The sequence below is a fragment of the Oryx dammah genome, unplaced genomic scaffold, assembly GCF_014754425.2.
Source record: "Oryx dammah isolate SB20612 unplaced genomic scaffold, SCBI_Odam_1.1 HiC_scaffold_10, whole genome shotgun sequence".
NCBI lineage: Eukaryota > Metazoa > Chordata > Mammalia > Artiodactyla > Bovidae > Oryx > Oryx dammah.
The window spans coordinates 30,324,520-30,349,648 of NW_024070194.1; the positions used below are offsets into that span (position 1 = coordinate 30,324,520).

At 48.7% G+C, this 25,129-nt stretch overlaps 1 protein-coding gene across 1 annotated transcript in view; it reads left to right on the plus strand.

The window, feature by feature from the left end:
- The window catches only part of STK35 (serine/threonine kinase 35), a 41,899-nt gene extending 36,858 nt beyond the window's left edge, over positions 1-5,041 (plus strand). The window contains exon 4 of the mRNA XM_040247784.1: positions 567-5,041. The gene's annotated coding sequence lies outside the window, so the exon portion shown is untranslated. The remainder of the gene's footprint in view (positions 1-566) is intronic.
- The last annotated feature ends 20,088 nt before the right edge of the window (positions 5,042-25,129 follow it).

The window sequence follows — 25,129 nt, forward strand, 5'->3', positions numbered from 1 at the left end:
CTGTGGGACTCTGGCCTTCCTTATGACCTGGGCGGGTAGCCTAGTGCAGGTTCTCAGAGCCCTGAGCCTCACTTTTCTTGTCTCTGAAATGGGATGAGACGGTTGCTGTGAACGTTCAGGGCAGCCTGATTAGTCACAGAGGGAAGGGGATGGTGGGGGGGATGAGGGATCTTGGCTGCCACGGCTCAGGGACAGATGACTAGGATGCTGTTCATCTTCTCTGGACAGGGTAGGGAAGCCAGGAGAGAGGGATTCAGATTTGTAGCCAGGGCCTCACATGTGGATTTCCAGCCGGAGCCTGCCCCTCAGGCAGTGAGGTGACCCGACGTGTGATGCTTAGCCTGCATCACAGTTGATCTGGAAAGGTGGGGATAGCGTGTCTGGGACCTGGCGGCTGTAGTGAGGCTGGATTCACTCCCGAGAGTGAAACCACCTCCCGCACCCCGCCCCTGCACAGCTCCTGAGTTCATCTGGGTTGGGTGCTGGCACCTAGGGAGGCATCTGGAGCTTGGAGGGCACCCACACCTACTGACCCACGTCCACTCTCCCTGCCTTCTGTCTTTCAGGTTGACCCTCGGGACCCACAGTCTCATCGTGTCTCGCACAGAATTCAGCAGAGGGCACAGGTGGTGGCTTGGCCGGTTGGTGATCTCCTGACAGCCGGGTCTCCAGCAATGTGAAGCTTTCATTTGGGTTTTCCCCCTCCTCTTACTTTTGCTTTATTTTTTTGTCTCCCCCACCTTTGTTTTTTTTTTTTTAATTTAAACGATTAAGACTTCAGAAGAGCAAGAAGTTATGCTGTGGACAGGCACCACTTTCTTTAAGAAACTCAATATGGACAAAGCATATGTATAAATTTCACTTTTAATTTTTATAAGGGGTTAGGGAGGTATTTTGTTTTTGTCCTTTATTTTCCCTGTCTTCTTTCTTTTACCCATCTCTTAGTTCTGCTTATAACACCTCACTTCCCCAGAGAAGGCCTACCCCTCCGTGGAGAATTTGGGGACCTCTTCTGGATCAGGGGGCGTGAGGACAGAAGGAGGCCTCTGTGCCGCCTCCCCACCAGGTGCAGGAACTGCTGGACTCCCTGGTGGGCTGCTCCTGGTTGGCCCTTGGGCCTTGGAGATGATCAGAGGCCAAGAACCACCTAAGAGGGGAAGACCCGAGCTTGGCCAGGAGAACTCAAGAAAGAAGATCCCTCTTTGGAGTTTGTCTTCTTTAAGCGGTTGGGAATCCAGAGTCCCGCCAGGACTTACAGAGGGGATCGTTTCCCTCTACTGCCCTTCATAACCCGGGGTTCTGACGGGGGAGGGCCAGAAGGTGACCATCTCTTACTCCCCAGTAATTGAGCTGCCAGCCCACCCCAGCTCTACAAGCCTACCTTTCTGTCAGTGATCTTCCTCCCAGACGAAGATTCCCTGGGAAAAAATGTCGTGCCAAACCTCTGCCTAGGATACAGCAGGGTCTTCAGCGGGCATCTGTCACTCCTGTGAAGTCAGCACCTACCACCTCCTGCCTCCAGGATCATCATCTACCCAGATGTGGCTGCCAGATGTCCAGGGTGTCAGAGCGCCCTGTGACCCAGTTGTGAGCATTGCCGTAAGAACAGGGTGTCCTAAACCGGCTGGTATCTCCTCACAGTGCAGCAGGTGCCCTGTGAGCCAGGCCCCGTGCTGTCGTATATGGTGACAATACCGAGCGTTGTCTCCCTCCCCGCAGAGACTTCCTGTTAGGTGCCCACCCTCCATGTAAATGTGTCTGATGGGAAAGGATGGACCTGGCTGAGCGGGTGGACCACAGCCATCAGGTGTCTGTGGGCTTGGTGGCCGTGACTCCCGACCCCACCTCCAGCGTCTGTCTGTGTAGCCTTTCTTCCACTCTCCATCGACGCTCTCGCAGCCTCCCTCTTGAAGAGGCTTTTGAAGAGGCGTGTCTTTTGAAGAGGCGTGTCTTTTGAAGAGGCGTGTCCTCTCCCTTGCCAGGAGGAGAGCTGTTCCCCTTGCCCCGTACCCAGAAGCCCCTTCAGCTGCTCCACAGGCTTCTCACCCCAGAACAGCAAGGCGAGGAAGGGAAAAGGAATTTTTCTTTTGTGTTTATCTTTGTTGTTGTTTTCTCTAAACCAGCGCAGAATGGATAGGTGGAGATGTTGGAGGGCATTTAAGTTGGTATGTGACCAAGGGGGGCTTCCCCCCAGAGCCACAGTCTTTCCACCCTGGGAGTTTGGAAGAGACCAGCACAGCATCAGCCCAGATTTTCAAACTCAGCAGTATGTTTGCTCACATTCTTTCCGCCTTTTCTCAAGGCTTCTTCCTCCTCCTAGGCAGATGGCTGGCTGGCTGTGGTTAGCAGGATCCGGCCAGGAGGCAGGTGGTGACCAGGCCCCTTCCTCCCCTGGGGATATGCTGAGCTGCAACTGGAAGAGGGGATAAGCGCATCCCCTGATTGCAGTCAGTGCCCCTCCTCCGCCCCACCTCCCTGCCCTCCCTACATGGGGAAGCCGTCCCTAGACTCGGCACCCCCACCTCTCCCTGGCCATAGCCCCCACTCTGAAATCCTAGTGAGGGTTCAATTCTAACCAGATATTTACCTTTGGCTTATCTTTCCCTTCTACCCTCCCCAGGTGTCGTAGCTCTGAGTAAGGTCCCAGGTGGCCATTCCTTTTGGGCGAGGTGGGTGGCCTCGGTCAGGTAGCAGCGTCCACGTACCTTTGTCTTGCAGGACTCCCAGCCCATCCTCGCTTGGTGGCAGGACCTCCTTCCCTAGCTCCTGAGGCCCAGCTTGTTAGCCCCGAGTGCCTGTCTTTCCCCCTCCCCCGCTCTCCACTTCATCTGCCTCGGGCACCCAGCAGCCAGTGGAAGGCAGCCCGCAGTCAAGGCTGGCTCTCCCTGGGGAGCTGCCTGCCCCTCAGCCACCCTGCCTCTCTTCTCACTGAGGTCAGCCACCTGTCTCTTCCTGCCTGTTCACCTGGGTCTCGGGCTTGGCAGCTGCCCTGGGGCACATCATCTCAGCACCACCAATTTATTAGTCCTGTGCAAGTTGTAGAAATCTCCAGTCCTTAAAATAACAGTCGGTTATTCTCCTGGGATCTGTGGAAAGGAGAGTCTTTGGAGGGAGGATCTGAGCGTCATTCTCCCTCAGTGAGAGGAATCAACAAGACAGATCATAGTGCCTTATTCCATTGCCCTCTCCGCCAGACCGTCTGGCTTAGTACATGGCTTCTGTCTCCCTATCCGTGTCCATCTGTCCCTTAAACTCACTCCCACACACAGATAGCCACATGGGAGGATGGCTTCCCCGCGACCTCCCCATCCCTTCCTCAGAGCTGTAGCCAGCCATGTGTCCCGCACCCACCACAGGGCACCACTAGCAGCTTCGCCAAGGGCAGAGCTGTGCTGCAGACGGGTGTGCACTCTGCCCTCCTCCCCAGCAGGTCCCTGCCTCTTCCCTCCAGCCAGGAGGATGCGTGTCTCTTTTTTCTAGGCCTTCAAGGCCAGCTCCATCTGACCCCCTCCTGGGCACGGGGACTAAGGCCATGGACCTTAGCCTCCTCTCATCCAGAGGCACTGGGTCAAAAGCGGAATTCTTTCCCCTAACCCGCTGTGATTCATGCCCCCATGGTTGTCTTTCTGAGGGAGTGTGTTCAATGTTTACTTAAGACATAACCTGTTTACAGCTGGAGGAGAAACGTGCCCGTTGCTGGGTGGAGATCTGACTCTCTGTACAGCTCCTGGCCTCCTTTGTGGCACTGCCCATGGTGACCCCAGAGCGAATGAAGGCAGGGGGCTAGGGCTGGGGCACAGGCCCCACAACCCCTCTGCCCCTGACCCTGCGGTGCTAAGACCACTTGCCACCTTCCTCACAGCCTTCATTCCCCACCTCTCATTCCCTTCCTCCAAGATCTCTCTCCTTAACATATCAATTATTTACTAGAAAACCAGTGTTTGGAGCAATAAGATTTTTTTTTTTTTTTGCTTGAGTCCTTTTCTAAAAAAAAGGAAAAGAGCAGACATTGTGGGAATCTTCTTTCCTTTTCTGCTGTTGCTGTTTACCTTTTTAGAAGACAGCTCTAACTTGGATGGATATCTGGGTTTCAGCCTCAGGTTATCCTTAGGAAGCTTGGAGAGGTAGGATCAGGCCTCCACCCCCTAACTCTCTGCTCCTGCCGCCCAGGCTCCCAGACCTGCCCACCAAGTGCGCGCCTACCTTTGCTCCCCTGTGCCGACCTCTCCCTGCCTGTCTGGGCTGTGCCTCTCAGTGGGGTTTTTAGGTTCTTGCCCCTTCCCCATCCTGGGCCTGGGCAGGGGGCCCAGCTGCTGGAGTCTCCAAGATCTGGTGACCTGAGACGAGCTGAGTTATGCAGCTCCAAGCTCCAGACCCCTGGCTTGGGGCTGAGGCCCAGCCTTAGGGACAGCGTGGGCCATTTCCGATCCTGCCCTGCCAGGCTTCAGTGGCCAAGCCATCTGGAGAGAAGGCGTTGGGAGTGGAGCACCAGGATGTGTCATGAGGTTGGCTAGTGTCAGCACGCAGAGTCGAGGGCTGAGTCCGCTGCCAGTGGCTCCCGGAGTCCCTAAATTGGGGGGTAAACAGGAAGGAGACCCCTGCATCTTTTCCCCTGAGAGGCTTCAGGTGGAAGAGAGTCCATTTAGGGACATTTTAAAGAAGCCTTTGTTCTCCAGGTGCCTCTTTCCATCAGAGCAGGGAGGATATTGGAGTGATCTACGTTCATGTGGGGCCAGCTTGGGTGCAAGGGAGGTTTTAACCCAGGCACAAGGTTAGTTTCAAAGACTAGTTAATCTATTTTCTTTGTTTCTTTTTTTTTTGCACAGAAGCTGGTAATCTAGGACCTACGTGTGAACAACTTTATATATGAATATTTTTTGTACTTGGTTTACTTGGGTTGGTATGATACATTATATTTAAGTTCCTTGAACACTGTGGATCCCCCTAATGTGTATGAATGACTGAGGCTTTGTAAATTAAGGGACGTTTGTGTGAATAAAGTTATTTGATGGGGTCAAAGAAGCCATATGTGATTTGAAAAGGTGTGCTTTGTGGTTTTGTCATCTCCTGTGCAGAGGAGCTTGTGTGGGTCCTGGTGGGTGAGCGGCAAGAGAAAAGGATGCTCGGCTGCTTGGTGAGAAAATGCCTGGTGGCCTTGAGTGGTCCTCCTCCCACTCCACACATGGGCCCAGAAGTCACACCAGGCTTGCTGTTCTCTCCCCAGGGGTCCGAGGCTTTGCCAGGTGCCCAGACATCCAGAGGCCCTTCCTTCCAGCCCCAGCTCTGTGCTTCCGCAGGTTCTGCCCCTAGGAACTTTTAGTGTAGAAATGAGAGGAGTCTCCCAACCCTGGCTACAAGGGGAAGAGGACTTTCTTGGAAAGCTCAGCCGGGAGCTGGCCACTCAGAGGAGCAAGGCAGAACAGCCCTGTCGGGGTAGCACCCCTATGTGGAGAGCATTGGTTGGCCTTGGCGGTTCTGGGGAAGGGAAGAATGAGCATACAGCCCATCGCCTTCTGCCTGGCCAGCAAACAGCCGTTCCACGAAGAGTGAGGACTGGCATTAAAAGTCAGGTGCTTGGTTACCTGCATGGTGTGTGTGCCCCTCTGTTGAGAAAACTAAAGCCCAGAGAAATCCAGGCTGCGGGCTGAATGCTTGGTGAACAGGAAAAGCCACATGCCACGTGTTGGCCGGGACAGGTGTCAGCCGGGCTGCATGTCCCTTCCTCTTCAGTGACAGTGGTGATAAACTACCTTCAGAGCAGCTGAGGGCTCTGTAAGAACATAGTCCTGGGCCTGGCATTTAGAAGGCTCTCAAAAAATGGTTCTATAGTTTCCTTTTCCCAAAGAGAGAGAGTTGGGATTCTCTGGGAGTCTGCTGAACTCCAGACCCTGACTCCTGTACTGCACAGTGTCTGTAAAGCTTAAAAATCTGGAAAGAATTGGTGTTTGACATGGGACCCACCACTCAGACTTTTCCTGAGGAGGTCTGGTAAGCCCAGGAGTCAGAGCTGCAGGAGGACAGAGTCAGGACTGTGGAATGTGGGTTTAGAGGAAGAGATAAGACAGGCTCCCCGCCTAATCTGAGAGTGAGCGGGCTGCATTCCAGGCCCAAGCCTTGGTGTCCAGCAGCTGCTGGGGATGAAGCTTCTAGCAAAGAACACTTCTGTGCTTAACCTGGATGTTTTTGTTTTTTAAATAACTACTGAGATAATTCACCCTTTTGAAGGGTACATGGCTGTGGTTTTTAGTATATTCAGTTATGCAGCCATCACCTCTTAATTTCAGAACATTTTTATCACCTCGAAGAAGAACCATACCCACCTGCTGTCATCCTTTCCAAGCACACTCCTCACACTGCCCCCCCCCCCCGCCCCTAACCGCACACACACACCCTCTCCAGCCCTAGGCAACCACCAATCTGCCTTTGTGTCTGTGTATTTGCCTCTTTGGATATTCCATATAAATGGGATTACATATTAGGTGGCATCTGTGTCTGGCTTGTTTCACTTCATAATGTTTTCAAGGCTCATCCCTGTTACTTGCATATACCGGGGTTTCCTTCCTCTTTATTGCTCAATAGTATTCCATTGTATGGAAATGCCACATTTTAGATTTTATCTATCCACTCACCAATTGGTTGACATTTGGATTATTTCCAGTATCTTGGCTATTACACATAATGATACAATGAAGATTCGTGTACAAGTTTTTTACATGGACCTCTTGTGTTTTTAATACTCTTGGGCACATATATATCTGGCAGTAGACTGCATCCAATGGAAACAGCACGGCTTTTGAGGATCTGCCGAACTGTTCTCCAAAAGGATATGCTAACACAACACTGAATCAATTTTTTAAAAAAGAAGGTGCACCATTTTACATTCCCACCAGCGATAACAGAGGATTTCACTTTCTCCACTTCCATTCCCACACTTGTTACCGTCTTTTTTGCAGTCATCTTGGGTGTTAAGGGATGTCTACACCCCTATACCGCTAATGGCGGACAAGGGAGAATAGTGAATAGCTACTTTAGATTCCTATCCAGTCACTACTCCAGCAGGCATGGGGGCCAGAGTTCAGAGAACACTAACTGGCTCTGCTGTTTGTTGGCTCCTTGACCCTGAGGCGGATCACCTTTCTGACTTGATTTTCTCATCTGCAAAGTAGTAAACATCCCCTTCATGTGAGAGTTGGCAAGCCTGAAAGTTTTCATGGTGGTCACTCCAGAGCATTTCTTTCTCTACCCATCTCCCAGGCACTGTGGGTTCATTAGAACTAGGATCAAAGTGGAGGGGCTTTGAGAGGCTCACTGTGTTTCGGGTGTGGGTGTGAATGCTGAACCTGGGCACACCACTGGGACATGGCGTCTCTGGAGGGGGGGATCCAGGCGCGCACTGCCCATCCCCTCCCGCCCTGCTTCCGCATGTCCTTCCCAACTCCAGCCTCTGGCTCAGTCATTTGGTAAGTAGATGCTCCAGCCACCAACTTGTTGCTTGTGAACCAAGTAGGGCCTGTGGGCCAGGAGCCTCACATCCAGGGGAGGAAGGACTCAGAGAAGACAGGTGCGTCGTGGCATGCCTGGCCTGAGACAGACATTCTGGGGCTATGGAGTGGTTATGGTGGAGACACGCTGGACGAGGTGAGGCCTGATGCCACACTTGGTCCAACCTGTGGTCTGACCCGAGCCCACAGGTCTCTCCAGGCCGCACTGCAGTCCCCAGCCCGCAGTGCCCTGACAGGCTGCAGTGGGCAGAGCACCCAGCCTTTGTTAGCCTTTCAACTTGGAGAGTTGCAGCATCTTCCTGCTACCCAGGAGGTCTTTGCGTCATATCCCACCCTGAGGACCCAAAGGAGAGTTTGTGGCATTGAGACTCACTGCTCGATCCAGCCTTTGCATGGCAGATTTCCCTTTAAATCATCAAAATAGGTCATGGCACAAACCCTCTGAGCTCCCACTGCACTCAGGAGACACCCAGACCCTCTCCTTGGCCAGTCAGGCCCTTCTCCATCATCCTCCCTAGACCCTTTTGCTACCAGCACCCCTCAGGCTCTCCTGTCTAGCCATCTCAGCCTCCCTGCTCTCCTAGAAGCACACACAGGACATTTCCATTTCAAGGCCTTTAACTTGCTATTCCTGCTGCCTGGAAGGCATCGCTTCATTGCTCTAGTTAGGTCTCTGCTCATGCCCTTGAGAGAGCTCTCCTGGTCCCCTTATCTAAAGAAACACCCCATCACTATCTCAAGCCCTTTAACCTGCTTGCTTTTTCCTTATAGAACTTAACCACTAGCAGAAAGTTTTATGTGTTACACACAGGTATAATATTACAAGCGTGTGTGTGAATGTATATAAATACATTAAACAGGACCCAACACGGCCCATAGTTGGTGTTCACTACATGTTTATTAGGCTTCCCAAGTGGCACTAGTGGTAAAGAACCACAATGCAAGAGACATAAGAGACGTAAGTTCGAACCCTGGGTCAGGAAGATCCCCTGGAGGAGGGCATGGCAACCCACTCCAGTATTCTTGCCTGGAGAACCCATAGACAGAGGAGCCTGGTGGGCTACAGCCCATGGGGTCAGAAAGAGTGGGACATGACAGAAGCGACTTAGCATGCACATGTTTATGAAGTAGATAGATGAGGACACATTGTACCTGCAGGAACATGGCCCCATGGGAGGAACCTGCTCAGGGGCCTGCAGGGTAGGGCAGGCCCCAGCACATGGACCAAGGCTCCTGAGCCTGGCCACCCTTGTGGCTTGGCCTGCAACTCCTGTCTGCTCCTGAGGTTTAGTCACAGTCCACCCATTCCCACCAGTGCCTGAGAAGTAGGGGGAAAAAAAGCTATTTGAGAAGGAATCACCAGTTGTGGATGATGATACTAATTTAATCTTAAACTTTTTCTGTCAAAGGCCAGGAGGTAAGTACTTTAGGCTTTGCAGGCCCTGGGCCCTATCACTGTCACTCAGCTTCACGATCTTCCCGCACAAGCAGCCACACACAGTATGTAATCAAGTGAGTGTGGCTCTGAATCAATCAGACTTTGGTCATGGACACTGAAATTTGGATTTCACATGATTTCCACTACAGTGTCACGAAATATTATTTTTCTTCAACTATTTAAAAATGTAAAACCGCATATCCAGAGCAGTCTACAGCTGGACATGTGGCAGACTGCATGGCTTGGAACTGATGGGTCCAGCTCAGACTTGTGTCCCTGGGTCACGTGTTATGTCCACAAGGGTGAGTGAGAGGTCATGTAGGGTGATGGGGGAGAACCAGGCCCAGAGGCTCTGCTTCATCTCTAGCTGGTCTGTTGGCTGCAGCTCTGGGTGTGGGGGAGAAAAGGAGAGTGCAGGGAGATGGACATATGTTCTCGAATCTAGAAAAGTATGAAATACAATTGGAACAGGAGTCCAGAAACCTGCACCCACATCCAGTGTGACCTCTTGCCAGCTGCAGGATGTGGCAAATTCTCTACTCTCTGAGTTGAATAGTATGGTGGATTCTGGGGCCAAACAGAAACATTAGTATAATCACTTTACTGCTGACAGTCTTGTGACCATGATGTATCATTCTCTGAGCCTCTGTTTTCTCATCTGTAAAATGGCAATAGTATCATTACCCACTTCGTAGATTTTTCTGAGGATTAATGATAGTGCATGTATACTCCATAGTATAGTACCTGGCATGCAGTAAATTAACCATAAATAATATATATTGATAATATTTTTTAAAGAGGAGAAACATCCTCTAAGGTGCTTCTCAAAAAAAGGGAGGGGGCTTAAAGTTCAAATGCCAGTAAGCAATGCTCCCCTCCATGTTCTAATGCACCGTAAAGGCTCTGAGAAGTCCTGTTTCTCAAGCTTCGCAGATCATCAGTGCTTTCATATCGAATGCCGATAACATCTCCTGACACCAGTGTTCTGGGAAAATGCTTTGAAGCCCACTTTGAGAGATGCTAAACAAGAGTATCTTTGCAGCTCTTAGATCCTAATTCCCTGTCCAGGGACTTTAGCCATCCCATCCTGTTTCACATGGGGCCAGAATCACTTCCCTCTTGCAAGACTCCAATAATTCCTTCTGCTTGGTCTACCGGTTCCTTGAGGGCAGATCAGAATATGAGGAATTTAATAACCATGATCTGGGTACCCTGCCAAAATGCTGCAGGCCCCCAGCTCAGACAACTCAAATGTGGGGAGAACACAGAGAACAGATCCGCCCCCCCCTGCCCGCCGCCGCCGCTGCCAGCAGACCAAAGCCACTGCCAAAGCCCTCAAATTCCTGCTCCCCATGTTGGCAAAGCCCCGCTGCCCTCCAGCTAGTGTTTACCCAGTTTGATGAGCATTTAGCATTCTGCTGGGAGGCACCTGTAGTTCTTGGGGCCGCACACAGGCCCTGCCATGAGACCGGCTAGTTCAAACCAGCTGGCTCTGCCTCCTTAAGGACTCAGTTTCCCCATGTGTAAACTGGAGGTGACAGCTGCACCTGTGTCTCTGAGGTTTCAGTATGGCTGCCTAAACGGGAGACCCCAAGCAGCTGAAAGAAACATGACGGGGGATATGCAGTCCAGGGCTATGGTGCTGATGGTATGAAGTCATTAGGGTTCCCATCTCCTGTTGACCTCCTGCTGCAACACCTTCCACAAGTAGCTCCCCAGTCAGGTTCATCTTTAAGCTTACTTTCCAGTCCAGGAAGCTGGCTGGAGCTTCAGGCATTGTCTCCTCATCCCAAGAGATAGCAAAGAGGGAGGGAGGAAAAGAGCTCGCCCTTCCTTCCCTGGAGGCTTCCCTGAAGTCCCACATCACGACTTACATCTCACTGACTTGGCAACTTAGCACAGGGCCACATCTGCCGCCAAGGAGCCTGGGACAAGAGGCAGGCAGTGGACCTGTCACTAAGGTTGAGGGAATCCTGGATCCTGGGGAGGCAAGTACTGAGGATGCCTCTGGCTCATCTAATAAAGGTAAGGTATTATCATTATTGGCCTTCCCTAGTGGCTCAGATGGTAAAGAATTCACCTGCAGTGCAGGAGACATAAGAGACATGGGTTCAGTCCCAGGATGGGGAAGATCTTCTGGAGAAGGAAATGGCAACCCACTCCAGTATTCTTACCTGGAGAATTCCACGGACAGGGGAGCCTGGTGGGTTACAGTCCATGGGGTTGCAAAGAGTCAGATCGACTGAGTGACTAATACACACAAACACACACACACACATTATCATTATTAATAACAGTGCTGCAGATCTGGGCTCAAAAAGAAGAGAAAAAACAAATTAGCCAGAAGAGATACAGGGCACCTTATTCAGAGCTGGGAGAGTGGCCACCTGTGTGGTGCAATCAGGGGAACTACCCAGTGCTGGGTATTTAGTCAATAGTTACGTATCCACTGCTATTCTGGGACTGAGGATAGAGAAGAAATGGCTGAAGAGGCAGTATTTTATGATAATTAAGAATGGGGTCTGAAATACACTTTCTGGGTAGAGTCCCAGGTCTGCCCCTTCCTGTGTGATCCTGGGCAACTTACTTAACCTCTCTGAGCTTCATTGTCTTCACCTTTAAGTTAGAGAATATAATAAACACCATCACAAGATTATTCTGAGAGTTCAATGAATTAATACAAATAAAGTGCTTTGAACACTGAATAAGAAGCACTGGGATCTCTTGAGTGGGTCATGAAACGCCTCAACACCTACTTGGCTTTCTTCCTGCTGCCTAGATCAGATCATTCATTGAACAGCCACTCTGCTGGGCACTGCAGATTCAAAGATGAAATCCATCTCAACCTGATTCCCTCATCACAGGGATGTTCCTGTGCCTCCAACTGTGCACCACACTGACCGTCCTGAAGGTGGCTAGGCAGAGGTGTGGGGTCAGGGGAGGGACACACAGAGGACATATTCTGAGAACTTTGGTCCAGGCAAGATGGATCCAAGGGGCTGAGAGACTTGGGGTTGGCCCCAGGCCCAGGTGGGATGCAGCCTGTCCACGTCTGTGTCTCATAGTTCTGGGCAGGCAGTCAGGCCTGTGGACAGGACCCAGGGGACAAGGTCACCCAATTCCAACACAGAAAAGTAATCCTCTGTTTTCCTAGGTTATCAGATAAGCAGTAATCTGAGGACAAAAGGTGATCAGCCATGGATGCTGTGGAGCAGAGCTAATTGCCTTCACCTCAAAGCCCTGCCAGTTTCCTTTTCTCAGGACTCCAGACTCAATTCCCAGGACAGTTTCTGTGACCATTTCTCTCCACCCAACCCCATTCTTGAGACTAGCACACACCCTCCCCAGCCAGCTTTGGGGAGTGGTTAAAACAGTGAGCTCTGACCACCTTTGTCAGATATTAATTAATTGCCTCTCGGTTCTAAATGTTCCTTCAGTATGTGCTCTATGGTAAGCAACAGAAATCCTTTAAGTACTTCTCTTTTAAGGTTTCCATGAATTTAAGCTCTCAGTAGAAGACTCTCGAGGGACATGGCAGGAGGAAAAGTCTTCCTGTAATTCCCAGCTCAGGGCAGGAGGTGAATTCCAACTCCGGCCGAGGGCACAGAATGCTGTCCACATGTGACTGCAGCCTCAGCCCATCGATAACCTGTCCAGAGCCCTCTTGAAACCACGGCCCCTTCATAGTCTGTGCACATTTGCCTCTGGCCTGGAGTTTACAGACCCAGTAGTGGCCCCTCCACAAGCCTATGTACAGCCCAGGTGGTCTGAAGGCCATCTGCCCTGCTGGTGCCCAGTTTCCCACGGCCCATGATACTGTTGGCTAAAGGCCTGATGTCCACCCCGTTCGAATCCTGGGTCAGGAAGAGCTGCTGGAGAAGGGACAGGCTACCCACTCCAGTCTTCTTGGGCTTCCCTGGTGGCTCAGCTGGTAAAGAATCCGCCTGCAATACAGAGACCTGGGTTCAATTCCTGAGTTGGGAAGATCCCTTGGAGGAGGGAAAGGGTACCCACTCCAGTATTCTGGCCTGGAGAATTTCATGGACTGTATAGGCCATGGGGTCACAAAGAGTCAGACACGACCAAGCAACTTGACTTTTCCCTCCCCCCACATGTATCCACTCTGGAGCGATGCCTATGACTTGCCCAGAAATTTCAGACCAGCTCCAGCTGGCTAAATCATCAAACTTCTCTGCTCTCTGGTGACTGAACTACACCTTTTCCAACACTGTCTAAACACCATTTGTCCTTCCTTGGGAATTTATGAAAAAACTACCACTAACATCATTCTTAATGGTAAAGGACAGAATGCTTTCCCCCTAAGATCAGAACAAGAAAAGATATCCACTCTTACCATTCAACACTGTACTGGAGTTTTTAGTCAGTACAAAGAGGTTCTTTAAAACTTAAAAAAAAAAAAAGGCATAAGATTAGAAAGAAGTAAAACTCTTAATTAGCATGTGACATTTATATAGAAAATCTAATGGCATCTAAAATTGAGTTTAGCAAAGTTCCAGGATACAAGATCAATATACAACAATCAATTGTATTTCTGTATACTAGCAGTGAATAATTGAAAATTGAAATAGAAAAGTATGCCATCTACAGTATCATCAAAAAATATGAATGACTTAGGGATAAAACACAAGAAAGACTTGTACAGTGAACACTAGAAAACATTGCCGAAAGAAATTAAAGAAGGTCTACAAATGGAGAGAGACAGGCCGCTTTTCTGTATTTGTAGATTCTACGTTTGCGGATTCACGTGTTCGGTAAGTGCATTTGTGAGCCCAAGTCAGTGACGCCAGTGCTGCTGCAGATTTGCAGGCTGCCCGGGACCGCATGACACACATGTTCCCAGCTGAGGTCAACAAGGTGACGCTCTGCCTTCTTGTTGCAGACCCTCAGCAACTGTCCTTTTCACAGCCTATATGAAGCTATGTTTTCACATTTGTACTTTTTGTTGGTAATTTTAAAATGATCCCCCAAACATAGTGGGGAAAGGCTGTCTGGTGCTTTTCTGTGCAAGAAGTCTGGGAGGTGCCTTTTTGCAAAAACTTGTTATGTCAGATAAACTTCATTCAGGCCTGAGTTATAATGTTGGCTGTGAATTCATTGTTAATAAATCATCAGAAGATATGACAAAAGACATCTTTTAACAGAAACACACATACAGCAAGTTTACTTATTGATCAGTTGACAAAAATGTGATTAGACACTCACAGGACCTAACCCTGTATTTCCCCTGGGAGCAAATGGCTCAGATTTACCAATTTAGTGTTCATGGAGATTGTATAGACAATAACTACTGGGAATAAAAAGCCTCAACTGTATTGGTTGGTACATGGGTCAGAGCACTAAATATTAAGATGGCAATTTGCCCCACATAGATTTATAGATTCAAGGCAATTCCAATAAAAATCCCAGCAGAATTTTCTATAGAAACTGACAAGCTGATTTTAAAATTCGTATGGAAAGACATAAAATGGTCTAAAGAGATTTGACAAAAAACAAAGTTAGAAGGCTAACACTATGTGATTTCAAGAATTATTATGAAGCAACAGTAATCAGAACAGTATGGTACTGGCAAAAATATAGACATGTAGATAAGTATTAACAGAATAGAGTCCAAACATAGACTCACACATATTTGAACAACTGATTTCTGACAAAGTTATGAAGTCAGTGCCCTGGAGAAAGGATAGCCATTTAAACAAATGGTGCTGGAAGAAATGGATAAACATAAAAAACAAATTTAAAAAACTTCAATGTATGCCTCATACTATGTACAAAATTTAACTCGAAATAAATCATAACCTTAAAGGTGAAATATGAAATGATAAAAATTCTGGAAGAAAACAGGAATATCTTTGTGATCTACAGTAGGCTAAGGAAGTCTCTCTTAAAAGACATGGCACCAACTATATACGGAATCTAGAAAAATGGTACTGATGAACCTATTTGCAGGGCAGGAATAGAGACTGGGGGTGGCTGCTGTGGCTGCCTGCTACAAGTCCATGGACGTATGGACCCAGAGGGGAAAGTAGAGAGTGAGATGAATTGAGAAAGTAGCATTGAAACCTATACACTACCATGTGTAAAATAGAAAGCTAGTGGAAAGTTGCTGTGTAACACAGGGAGCTCAGCCTGTGTCCCGTGATGGCCTAGAGGGGTGGAATGGAGGGGTCGGAGGGAGGCTCAAGAGGGAGGGGGTATAAGTATACTTATGGCTGATTTGGGTTATTGTACGGCAGAAGCCAATACAATATTGTAAAGCAATTATCCTCCAATTAAAAAAAATGCCTCCAAAAGCACAGTTCGTAAAAGAGCAAATGGATGAATTGAATTACATCAAAAGATAAAACTTCTGTATTTTAAGAGACACAAGAGAAAGAAGACAAAACAGACTGGGGAGAAAATTTTTACAAAGCATATATTTAATAAAGGACTGGTATCTGGAATATTTCAAGAACTCTCAAAACTGAACAATAAGAAAGCTAACAGTCTAATAAAAAATTGGCCAGAGATTTGAAAAGACATTTAACAAGAGAAAATAAATGACAAATAGTACATGAAAAGATACACAACATCACTTGTCATTAATAAAAGTCCAATGAGATAATCACTACACATCTAACACAGTGGCTAAAATTAAAGACTGACCATAGCAATCTCGGTGGGTATGTGGAGGAACTGGAAGTCGTGTACACTGCTGAAAGGAATGGAAAATGGTATCACCTCCTTGGAAATACTTTTGATAGTTACTTAAGAATTAAACGTAAACCTCCTATATGATCAAGCTATTCCACCCCTGGATATTTACCCAAGAGAAGAAGAAATACATGTCTGTACAAAGACAGATGTAAGTGAATGTTCATAAACGTTTTATTTGTAATAACCACAAACTGGAAACAATCCAAATCCCCATCAACATTATCAACTTACAGATAAGCAAATTTTGCTATATACATGCAATGGGGTTCTACTCAGCAACAAAAATGAATGAATTCAATACACACAATAACATGGATGAATCTCCTAGTACCATGCTGAGTTAAAGGAACTAGACATAAAAACAACCAGACATTTTTTAAAAAGTATACAAAAGAGTGATTTTCTATATACTGTGGATTGAATACACAACCTAAAAGATGAGAGTTACATTTTATTTGGCAGACTTTCTGAAGTCTTAAGCCCAGGACCCAGCATCTCAGATAACACTGAGAAAACTGTTCCAGAGAGGCTAGGTGGGGAGTTGTGAGATACAGAAGTTTTTTCAACAAAAGACCAGCTAATAGGAACATCAAAGAATTACTGTTTAATAGGAGAGAAACAGACATCTCAAGTTAAGAATCCGCCTGCAATTCAGGAGACCCTGGTTTGATTCCTGGGTCAGAAAGATCCCCTGGAGAAGGGTTAGACTACTCACTCCAGTATCCCTCGTGGCTTAGCTGGTAAAGAATCTGCCTGCAAAGTGGGAGACCTGGGTTCGATCCCCGGGTTGGGGAGATTCCCCTGGAGAAGGGAAAGGCTACTCACTCCAGTATTCTGGCCCGGAGAATTCCATGGACTGTATAGTCCATGGGGTCGCAAAGAGTCGGACATGACTGAGCAACTTTCACTTTCATTTCAGCTGTCTGGTGCTGTCATCCTGAGTTTCCTCTGGGTGCACCACTAGGGGTGGCTTCTGTGGCTGACTGCCAGACGGGCGTGGCAGTGGGCAGCCCCTGTTTGTCTCCATTCTGAGTTCCCTCAGGGCTCACCGCTTGGGCAACTGTAATGTGATGGCTCAATGGCTGCAACATCCTTTGTTTTCTGATACGGCAGGCAGTATTTTATTTCTCATATATAAAGCTCTCAGTTCAGTTCAGTCTCTCAATCGTGGCTGACTCTTTGCAACCCCACGGACTGCAGCATGCCAGGCTTCCCTGTCCTTCACCTTCTCCCGGAGCTTTCTCAAACTCACGTCCATCGAGTCAGTGATGCCGTCCAACCATCTCATCCTCTGTTGTCCCCTTCTCCTCTTGCCTTCAATCTTTCCCAGCATTAGGGTCTTTGCCAATGAATCAGTTCTTCGCATCAGGTGGCCAAAGTTTTGGAGTTTCAGCTTCAGCGTCAGTCCTTCCAATGAATATTCAATCCCTTTAGGACTGACTGGTTTGATCTCCTTGCAGTACAAGGGACTCTCAAGAGTCTTCTCAACACCACAGTTCAAAAGCATCAGTTCTTCGGCCCTCAGCTTTCTTTATGGTCCAAATCTCACATTCGTACATGACTACTGGAAAAACCAAAGCTTTGACTAGATGGACATTTTTGGCAAAGTAATGTCTCTGCTTTTTAATATGCTGTCTAGGTTTGTCAGAGCTTTTCTTCCAAGGAGCAAGAGTCTTTTAATTTCATGGCTGCAGTCACCATCTACAGTGATTTTCAGTTCAGTTCAGTTCAGCTACTCAGTCATGTCCGACTCTTTGCGACCCCATGAATTGCAGCATGCCAGGCCTCCCTGTTCACCACCAACTCCCAGAGTTGACTCAAACTCATGTCCATTGAGTCAGTGATGCCATCCAGCCATCTCATCCTCTGTCATCCCCTTCTCCTGTCCCCAATCCCTCCCAGCATCAGGGTCTTTTCCAATGAGTCAACTCTTTGCATGAGGTGGCCAAAGTATTGGAGTTTCAGCTTCAGCATCAGTCCCTCCAATGAACACCCAGGACTGATCTCCTTTAGGATGGACTGGTTGGATCTCCTTGCAGTCCAAGGGACTCTCAAGAGTCTTCTCCAACACCACAGTTCAAAAGCATCAATTCTTTGGCACTCAGCTTTCTTCACAGTCCAACTCTCACATCCATACATGACCACTGGAAAAACCATAGCCTTGACTAGATGGACCTTTGTTGGCAAAGTATTGTCTCTGCTTTTTAAAATGCTGTCTAAGTTGGTCATAACTTTCCTTCCAAGGAGTAAGCGTCTTTTAATTTCATGGCTGCAATCACCGTCTGCAGTGATTTTGGAGCCCCAAAATATAAAGTCTGACACTGTTTCCACTGTTTTCCCATCTATTTCCCATGAAGTGATGGGATCGGATGCCATGATCTTCATTTTTTGAATGTTGAGCTTTAAGCCAGCTTTTTCATCTCCCCTTTCACCATCATCAAGAGGCTCTTTAGTTTTTCTCTTTCTGCCATAAGGGTGGTGTCATCTGCTTATCTGAGGTTATTGATGTTTCTCCCGGCAATTTTAACTCCAGTTGTGCTTCATCCAGCCCTGCATTTCACGTGATGTACTCTGCATATAAGTTAAATATACATAGTGACCATATACAGCCTTGACTTACTCCTTCCCCAATTTGGAACCAGTCCGTTGTTCCTTGTCCAGTTCTAACTGTTGCTTCTTGACCTATGTACAGCTTTCCCAGGAGGCAAATAAGGTGGTCTGGTATTCCCATCTCTTTCAGAATTTTCCACAGTTTGTTGTGATCCACACAGTCAAAGGCTTTGGCGTAATCAATAAAGCAGAAGTAGATGTTTTTCTGGGACTCTCTTGCTTTTTCTATTACCCAAAGGATCTATAACGCTCTAGATAATGCAAACTCAGCAATAGTAACTGAAAGCAGGATCAGTGATTGCCTGGGGATGGTGGAGGGCTGGAGGGATGGCTATGAAATGAAAATGGGGCTGCAGCAGGTGGCTTTGGGAGTGGTGTATGCACTCTCTATCTTGACTATAAACATGGTTTCATGGCTGTGTACATACATCAGCAATTATTGAATTGCACATTTTGAATATGTACAATTTACTCTGTGTCAACTATGCCTCAATAAAATTGCTATTTAAAGAAGTTGGGGGATATAAGAGTCAGCTTGAAGGGACTCCCACAGGTCAAACTTGGAACAACTTTAACATCAAAAAGAACAATGATGGTATTGGATTTTTAATACATTGAACAGTAGTAATAATAAAAGGATCCATAAATGTGTGGTAATACTACAAAATGTTGTTTGAAAAGAGGGAGAGGAGAAGGAGAGGAAAACTTTTCTTTACAGAAAAATGTACAAAGAGCAATAGCTCAGCTCAGTGCTTTGTGCTGACTTACATGGATAGGATGATCAGGGTGGAGAGAAGTCCGAGAGAGGGGATATATGTATATATCTAGCTGATCGACTTAGTTGTACAGCAGAAATTAACACTGTAAAGCAATTATACTCCAATATAGGAAAATTCCCATGTTGCAGCCACCAATGCAATAATTGATTCAGGCAAGATATCGATAGCTGCTGAAATCATTGGGGGAAAATTTGGGGAAAATTTGCACAGGAGATTCACAGTATCAAATATCATCATCCATTACCCAGATTAATTGTTTACAAAGTAGAAAATTAACTTTAAAGTGCAGAGATCTACATTAACATCACTGATGACAGGACAACTGGCGTGACTCCATCCTTACATAACATGCTGGGGAGGACACGACCTCACCTCTGTAGTGTTATTGCCCAAAATGTTCCACCCGAATCTAATCACGAGGAAACAATCAGATGCACTCAAATGGAGAGACATTCAACGTGACAACTGGGCTGTCTCTTTAAAACTATCAACGTCATGAAAGAAAAAATAGGCAGCGTGGGAGCTGAAGTGGACAGGATCCGTTCTAGGTCAGGCGCTAAAGGAGCTAAACAAGCAAGTGATGTTCCTAATCTTGATGGAATCTAAGACTGAAAAAAAGTCCAAATAAAACAGCTATAAAGGATATTATCAAGGCATTTGGGGAATTCAGAATTGGGCTCTATGAAGTTATTATACATGCTGATTTTATTGTAGCAATGGATGTTGTCAATGTATTGTAAGAACATGAAATATTTTGGTTATTTTGGTGTTTGGTGTTTTGGTTGTACAGAAGAATGCCCTTGTTCTGGGCCATACATGGGTACACGCTGAAGTATTTAGAGGTGAAATGGTATGATAGGTCCATCTATGTACCTCCATCCTAGTTGTCCTCAGCCCCCTTCAAGGAGAGAAGGAAGAAGGAAGGGAAGCAAAGAGGGGAGGCGGAGAGAGAGTGTGTGCATTGCAGCAAATACTAACGACTGGTGAGTTTAGCTGAAGGGTATATGGGTGTTTGTAGCATGTTTCTTAACTTTTCTGTTAGTGTCAAGTTGAAGCTAGAGTTAAAAGTTGAAGGAGAATGGGCAGGTTAGGGGTAGCTGGCCCAAAGTGGTCTTTCCAGCTGGGCGAGTCAGCTTAGGGCACAGACCTCTGAGCACCGGGAGTCCCTGGCAATTCTTTCTCTTCTCAGCCATAGCCCCACCTGGTCTGTCCAGCCTGGGCCACCAGTGGCAGAGTACTTGTCACTTCCTGTTCAGCTCCTCTTGCTGCCCCTGTTCTCCTGGAGCCCCTCACCCGTGCTGGAGCTCAGAATAAAGCATGGGTAGGTCTCAGGAAGGGGCCAGGTGTGGAGAAGCAGCCCAGTGGCTGAGGATGTTGTCTCAGGCCCCAGCCATGGCCTCAAGAGGTGCCAGGCCACCAGTTCTTGCAGTTGGGAAATTGTGTGCCTACAGCCCAGCTCGCCCTCAGAAACCCTGCATGCCAGCTCAGGTCCTACCGTGGCACACAGGCCCTGGGTCTACCACCATCCCCACACTGCCAGTCTCTTCTCCTCCTGGCCTCACTCACACTGCTCCAGCCCCACCAGCCTCTGGGCGGTTTTGAGAACACACAACAGGGCCACGCCCCCTCAGGGCTTTGCACGGTTTCTCTCTGGAAATGTCTCCCCTCCACTCTGGGCCAGCTCCCAGGGTCCTCCCTCCGCTCCCCTCCCATCTGGCTTTGTCTTGTCTTTTTCCGGAGCACTTCTCACCACCTTAACTGCCATCTGTCCTGTTTTTTGCCCATCTCTCCCACCAGAATGCCACGTCCCCAGGGCAGTCAGTTTGTCTGTCCCGTCACTGCTGTATTCCCAGCACTTAGAAGGGTACCTGCGACAGAGCAGGTGCTCAACAAAGACTTCTGGAGTCACTGATGCCAAAGCCAGTCCCTGCTTCCCTTTGGACAGTGGCATGTGTGTGCGAATGTGTGCATGCCTGTTGGGCCAGCTGGGTACCCTCCTGAGACCCATCTCCTGGGTGTAGGCAGAATTCTCAGAGGGTTGGGTGTGTGCCACCTGCGGCATCAACACATTACATAATCTGGCACCAGGCAGGGCGAGAGGGGCAGGCAGGGCCTTTGTTATGCATTTGCCCGGAGAAGCTTCCCCAGCCACATCCCGAGCTGCCAACCCTTCAGCTTTGTGCTCCCTAATCGCCTCGACAGGCCCCACCGCCCATTCACTGTGCCCACTGGCCCTGAAGGGAGGCTGCACAGACACCCGGGGCATGGGAGGAACTGGGGCACTGGTATGTCCAGGGCCTCGCCCAACCTGGTCAGTGGGGACGCTGAGAGGTCACCTATAACCCCCGCCCACATACTTCTGGGCTGCAGGCCTCACTTGGGACTCTGCCTGTCTCCCCGCTGACCTTTCTTGCACTGGGGCTCACAGCCTGAGCTGCTGGGTGAGGCACAGCCCAGGCCCAGGCCTCTATTGCCTGCAGTGTGACCCAGGCCAGGCGGGGCCTCTGCCAGCCTTGTCATCCTCTTCTGCTACTAGGAAATGGTAATGGTGACTGGCCTCTTAGCACCATGCACACACCTCAAGGGCCAGGCTCCCTCTCAGAGTTAGCGAGTGAGGGTCATGATCATGGAGGGGCCACTCCAGACCAGGCCCAGGCCAGCAGCTGGGGACCAGAGTCATCTGTGCATCCCACCCTCGTCTGCCTTCTTGGCTCTTAGAGCCCAGCTCAGGGAGACAGATATAAATGAACAAACACAAGCAGGCAGCAGGAGTGAGTGCTGGGAAGGGGAGCAAGCAGGACAATGAGGTGGAGGGGTCAGGGCAGCAGGACAGGTTCCGTGCAGAGGTGATCGTTGAGCAGAGGCCTGGCTGGAGTGAGGGGTGAGCCAGGTGGGTGGCTGGGGAGGGGAACAGCAAGTGCTAAGGCCCTGAATGGGGTGTCTGGGTAAGTGGGAGGCTGGTGCTGCAGTGGAGCCAACGCCCTCTCCCACCCATCCTCTTCCCACCCCCAGGGCGAGGAGCCAGTCTCTGCCTCAGCACTTGCCATGTATTAGCTGACTTGCTGCCCCACACATCTGTTCTTTAAAGCAGGCACCACTACTGTACAGATAAGAAAATCAAAGCAAAGATTGAAATGACTTGCCTAAAATCTGCCAGCTGGTGAGGGATTTGAACCCAGGCAGTTCTGCTCCAGAGCCTAAACCTAGCCTCAACAACAGTCAGGGAGGCTGAGGCCACAGAGAGTGCTTAACTAATGTTGTTCCCTCCTCTTTGCCTCTGTACAGGGTACTGCCACCTGGAAGACCCCTTAAGACGCTGTTGTCCCTGACTCTGAGTTTTGCTCTTATTGTGCCCATTTCGGAGAAGGCAATGGCAACCCACTCAAGTACTCTTGCCTGGAGAATCCCATGGACAGAGGAGCCTGGTAGGCTACGGTCCATGGGGTCGCTAAGAGTCGGACACGACTGATGTGACTTAGCAGCAGCAGCAGCAGTGCCCATTTTACAGGAGAGAAAACCATGGTCAAGAGCTGTTAAGTCATTAGCCAATTTCAAACAATTAGAGGCAGAACAGGGATCAGACTTGCATCTGTCTGACAGCAGAGCTCCTGCAGACCCAGAGGACCAGTAAGTGTGTGCGGAGTGGAGAGGGAAGGGGCAGCCGACCAGGCAGACAGAGGGGAACCAAATCCAAGGGCTTATTTTACACTTTGGGGTTTTCATCTGGATAGAAAAAGTAGTTAATTGTTGAGGGGACCACTGCGTACCACCATCTGAAACATCAATAGCCAAGGTAATTGGGGACCTCTGCCTGGCCACTCAGTCCCTGAAAAGAATTTTCAGGTAGATTTCAGCCGGGAGCGCTGGGTTCTACTTAGAATGTAAAATGCGTGTGTGAAGTGTTTTCTCTGAAGTGGGAATAGGTAATTGATTTTTTAAGCAAAATGACCTTTCTGGGCCCTGGAAAGCGATCTCAGGTCCCTTTCTTATTTTTCTGTGCATAAAGGCAATTATTCCAGGTCAGCTCTCCATACAGGAAATGGGACTCACTAATTTTACACAACAAATGTCTCACTGTAGCTTTTCTTTATTGCAAGAAGGATTATTGTATCAGCTTGTTTCACATCAGAGAGAAAAAAGCAGGCCCTGCTTTAACCAGAGGATCTAAGGGAGAGATTCCAGGAGGCTGAGAAATCCTTGCTCTGCCGGTTCCCAGGATGGCTGAGCGTCACTCTGCTGCTCTGCGCCTTGGTTTCCTCCTCTTGACAATGGTGATCACCACCGCTAACAATCCTCGCCAGCAGTGGATGCTGAGAATGGAAACACAGTGCTCCTCCCTCTGTCCATGCTCACCATGTGACTTGCTATGGCCAGCAGGACAATTGCAAACACAATACAAGCAGAGGCTTCACTCTCTTTGAGACTCTGAGACCACCCTGTGAAGAGCCTGGAGGAGACAGAACCCGGCCAGACCAGCCAAAGCCCTAGACCAACCAGCCTGTCACCCGCTGAACTGGTGATGGAGGCCATTCTAGACCAATGAGCCCCAAGGAGCTGGTTCAGATCAGAACTCTCCAGTAGACCCACAGGATTGTGAGAAATAAATGCTTGTTTAATCCACTCAATTCGGGGACTGTTTTGTTCCACAGCAACAGCTAACTGATAGATCTCCTCTTGGTCTTGAATCTGTTAAGTTTTTTGGTGCTTGGGTTAAAAGTGAACATATTGGGAGATTATTGGGGATCACAGAATTGAAGTGAAGGTTTGGAATCAGGCAGGAACCAGACTGTCAGGGCCCTGCCTATAGAAGGGACCATTTCACCAAAGCCTTCATGCTTGCATGCCAGGATGCAAAGAGTTAAAGGCCCTGCACGTGGTCATGTGTCCAACCTTGGCTGTACCATGAAGCAGGTAAGAAGCAGGGCCTGAGGGAAAGACACACACAGGGAAGTGAGAAAGCAAGAAGCCTCTGGAGCAAGCCTATCTCAGTTCATTCCCCAGTCTGCTGTGCCCGAGCAAGTTACTCTTTGAGCTCGCTTTGGCCCTGTGTAAATGTGCTGGGAGCTGCCTCTGTGTACTGGGTTTACTGCAAACATGAAATGAAGTGATATGTGCAAACCAATTAGAATAGGACCTGACATTCAGAAAGCACTCAGCAAGTGCTAGTTGCCATTTTTATGATTATATTCTGCAGTGAGAGGGGAGAATTCAGCAATGATCTTCCATGACTTGTCAAATCACTAGGACTCTACACAGGGCAGGGGAAGGTAATTCCTCCAAAGGAAATTGAGGTTCTTCTGGGAAGGATACTGGGTGACCAAAAATGACAAATGTCCCGCTTGAGGTGTTGCGAGGACTTGACTTCACCATTTCTGGTAACTGAACCAAGCACTGCACAGGGAGGTGGGCCCTGTCCCTGTCCCCAGGGCCCGCCTTCTGGTGGTGGACAGCTTGTACCTGAATAAGTGAGTTGACTGATAACAGGATGACTCCTGAGGACTCCAAATTCCAAGGAGAATGGGAAAGAAACGGAAAAAGGCTGCTTAGGTAATGTGATGGGGTGAAAGAAAACACTCGTGTACTGGTGTAAAGAGAGTATTTAGTGTCTTCTTAGCTGCTGCTTGGTGTAGACAAAGGTCCTCTGTACTCCATCCGTGTCATCGCCTGTCCCCAGCCCCTGGGAAGCCCTTGGCTGAGGGCTCAGGAACCCTGGCTCCTGCTGTGCTCCATGAAGTCCCCTTCCCCTCCGTGAGCCTTGGTCTTCACATTGATGTGATTAAGGTGCTGAATCAGTCAGCAATTTTGCAAAAAAATTTTAGCCTTCCTGCATTGCTTGTGACACCCCCAAAAACAGATGAAAGTGGGAGAGGAGTTCGACATGAGTCAGCTTCTCTGTCACCTCCCCCTCACCCTGAGGCCCCAAGACACTTCTGCAGACACCTGAGGTGCCAAGAAGTCCCAGCTGCAAACCACAAGGTACATAAATGATGTCTTGGAACAGGAGGGTGGCAGGAATCCTCGCTGTGCTCCTTACTTGCTGTGTGATCTTGGGTTGGTCACTTGACCTCTCTGAACCACCTACATCA